We start from the raw sequence: 3,846 nt of genomic DNA on the forward strand, positions 1-3,846 counted from the left end.
AATTTGAGACAAAACGGTACTTTGTTTTCCCCGTGTGGGATGGAGTGGGCGTAAACAAAGCGGTGTATTGTTGGGTGGTTTAATGAAACCATGAAACAAATGTCATTTTACTTAAAATGAGGACGAACGGAAAATGAAACAAAATCAAACATAGCTCGATAAGAAGCACAACAGAATTTCTTCAATTCAATCGATTTTATTGATTAATAATATTATTTCAGATGTTTTACATCTCCAAGTAACGAAATGGAAAGTGTTTCCGTGGATTATTGTTGAATAGACCGGACGCAGTCTTCAAAATTTCTTTTGCATTGCATTACTTTGATTCACAAAGCAAGGAACAAGAGAATGAAAAATCCTGATTTTTCAATCGAGTGAGGCGTTGATTTGCTCCCATCTTTTCAGCTAAAATACTGCATCATTTATCTGAATCATTCATTAGTTATACAGTTAAGAAAATGATCTAGTTCTCTCTGCTTACCGATAACAAAGTCATAAATTTTCATCCTTGCGTGACGCAAGCTGCATCTCCGTTGATCGTATTAGCAAACTTAGTAAGGTTTTAGTTTAACTGATCAGTGAGTCCCAGTTTTGCTTTTGCGTAGGCTCTTCAAACCATTATTCAACTATATTCAACGTAAGGTAAAGTGTTTTGTACTTTTAAATTCCACACAAAATGAACTGTGTTCATTAAAATTACCCGGACGCTTCGAATCCTGGACACTGACCTTAATTCTGCCAACAATGTTGTCTGGTCTACTTATATGGATGCAAAAAAAAAACGAAAAATAAATGGATTTGGGTTTGCAAATACCGTCAAATATGCGAGTGTCCAACTTTCGAAGCGTCCGGCAAATCGATGCAACATGGTTCAAAATATATGAATTTATGACGATTTTTATCTTTAAATATATATTTTAGGAATGGGCCGTGAAAAACATAGTGAATTCAGAAAATATTTTGTTTGGAGTGAAGCGGAGCAGAAATTTAAGTGCGTAATTGAAGGATGTACAGGGTACGGCTTCATAAAGGATCACATTGGGAATTTCACCCGTCATGTTATGAACATGCATTCTGATATAGCAATGGTGCGTTTTTATTAGCTAGTATCTTTAATAAACTCAAAACGGAAAATGATCATGCAGTTCCACGGAAAATTTTACAAAAAGGTGACGGTTTTGGTAGAGCCCGATGATTTTCGATCCGGTATTGTTGAAATGTCTGCCAAGCAATCGATTTCGTTCATTTTTTTCAATTCCGAAGCCTGCAAGAAGACCATTTGTCCTCTGGCGAAAGAATTGGGGATGACATTGAATTCGGAGACGGTTTCTGCAGAAGTTGTGAAGGTAGCTTCTGAAATCCGGCACGTAATATCTGAGAGAATTAAGAATCGCATGGTTTGCCTTAAATGCGACAGCGCCATGAGAAAAAAATATTCTGAATTAACTGTCAGTACTTACACAATGGTATCGTTCACGTACAAACGTTATCCATGCTCGAAATTAACGAAAGACAGACAATCGCTAATTTGAAGGAACGAATGTTGCAAGTGTTGGAAGATTACAAAATCAATACATTAAATGTTTTCGCCGTCACAGTGGATAATGGGGCGAACATGATTGGTTGCGTGAAAAAACTAAGTCAAGAGCAAGCTCTTTCGTTACCCTTAAACGTGACTGATGATGATGCTAATATTGATGTACACTGCGAAGATGAGGATGAAGATATGGATGACAACGATTTTGGCGAAAATGAAGATTTGCAAGATAGCATTACTTCCGCCGAAATGCAGATAAAAGACATTTTTTCAACACCAAATGCCGAATGTCTCGATTTTGTTCGATGCGGTGCGCACACAATCCAGTTGGCAGTTAACGAATCAATCAGCGCAGAAGTATCTGAGCAAATTTCTTCAGTCCATTCAAAACTAAAAATTTTGAAAACTGCTCAGTACCGCTCGTTGTTTACAGTAGCTAATGTACGTCTGCCAAAACTGAGTATGCCAACGAGATGGAGCTCTAAGTACGAGATGTTCCAACGAATTGTGGAAGACAAAGACTTCTACTCAACTATTGGAAAGAGCGACGAGAGGGTCAAAATTACCGAAGAAGAATGGGCCATGATGGAAAGTTTTCTCGAAGCTTTTGAAACCGCAACTATTTTTAACGAAAGAACTTCAGAAGCAAAACCTAATCGTTGGGGATATGTTCAGATCAATAAAAGTTTGCCAATATAAATTACAAGGTATCGAGATTTTTTCCAGTACAGCTGCCAAAACCGCCCTTTTTTTTATCCAAGATGGAATTTTATGGAATCTCCGTATTTGACTAAGGGTCGATTTCTTCACCATGGCTTAAGCCGTAAACCACGCTTACCCATATAGTTAAGCTAGGTTTAAGGCCTAAGCGTTGGTGAAGAAATCGGCCCTAAAGAAGATAAAGTCATTGCCATTGTAAGAACCACGAAAAGTTTCTTTTTCTAAATTAATTTTACAACTCACATTGTTATACTATTATTGCAGGATCACATATTGAAAATGGCCAAGATATTGAAAATAGTTTCGGGAACCCCAAACGATCAACCAATAATTCAAACAGATCAAACTCCTGGTTCATCCGAAACATATGTAGGCGATGAAGATTTTGAGAAAAGCCTCGAAAATGAGTGCAGCAGCCACATGGAATCTGCAATTTCTACGGATATTGACCTCAAAATTAAGCTTTTAAGTCTCGCTAACTCCAAGCAACGCATGGATTCTAAGACAGATGTGCTAAAGTTATGGGAATCGAAGCGATACGAAGATACAGATCTTTACATGCTCGCCATAACTGCGTTATCTGTCCCTTGCACTCAAGTTTCTGTAGAACGGTGTTTTTCCGGCTTGAAGTTTGTTATTAGAAGACCAAAGATTAAGACTAAGTTCATCTAAGCTGAATGACTTAATGATCATCAGATGTGATATGAACCTGCTTCCTGAAGCCATCGAGCGACTAGGATTAAAATAATTTACTATAATTTTATTCTTAATATATGTTTAAGTTATGCACTTGTAATAAAGGCTGTAGTATAAAATCTGTATTGATATATCACTCATCTGTATTAATGTATCACAACAGGACGGAGTTATGTTGTATTTTCAGTCATTAGATGTACAATTAATGGATATTACATCGCAGAATTATGTTGTTTATTTTTAATAATGTTCTTACTTGCTAATAGTAACACTAATTCACAATAATGCCTGTCCTTGTCAGTAGTTTCCATTAAACTTTGTGCTGAATTTACCTATATCCTTTATGTTGACAACCAGCGAAATGATTTGAATCAATGATGCACTATTTCATATCTAGTGAGCATAGGATCATTTAAATGAGAAGATTCGCAACGATCCTTCTACGATTGATATTTTCAGCGCATGCTATTGCGAATCATTCTGAAAAAATGATGCTCCTTAAAAACTGACCGGACGTACTGGTCTAAATAGGCTGGAATTTTCTTCGGACGATCGCCTCTGCGGCTGCAGTATTTTGCTCGCTCTGGTGCATTCGCTGCATTGCTAGGTTCGCTTAGTACATTTGGAGCACTAACATCAGCGGCGTCACCGGGGAATGGAACGATTTGCTCCTGGAAAACCCTCTTCGTTTGCGTGACATGTCGTTTGATGGATTGGCCATCCGCGGAGTGTAGAAGCAAGCTGCCATTATTCTCATCTACAACTGTGTATCTCGTGGGGGAGAACCTTGATTGTCCTTTGCTACGTGTTTGACGTTGTATGATTACGCTATCTTCGGGCAAAACGCGCGACTTCCTTGCACTACGACGGAGATCTTCACGTTGTTTTCCTTG

General features: G+C 38.0%; 1 long non-coding RNA gene across 1 annotated transcript; it reads left to right on the forward strand.

Moving 5' to 3' along the window:
• Positions 1-248: 248 nt before the first annotated feature.
• On the forward strand, positions 249-2,549 carry LOC110675269. The gene is made up of 3 exons (XR_002499319.1): positions 249-642; positions 922-1,088; positions 2,522-2,549. It is a non-coding gene; the product is annotated as an uncharacterized LOC110675269 (long non-coding RNA).
• The last annotated feature ends 1,297 nt before the right edge of the window (positions 2,550-3,846 follow it).

The sequence above is a fragment of the Aedes aegypti genome, chromosome 2, assembly GCF_002204515.2.
Source record: "Aedes aegypti strain LVP_AGWG chromosome 2, AaegL5.0 Primary Assembly, whole genome shotgun sequence".
Taxonomy (NCBI): Eukaryota; Metazoa; Arthropoda; class Insecta; order Diptera; family Culicidae; genus Aedes; species Aedes aegypti.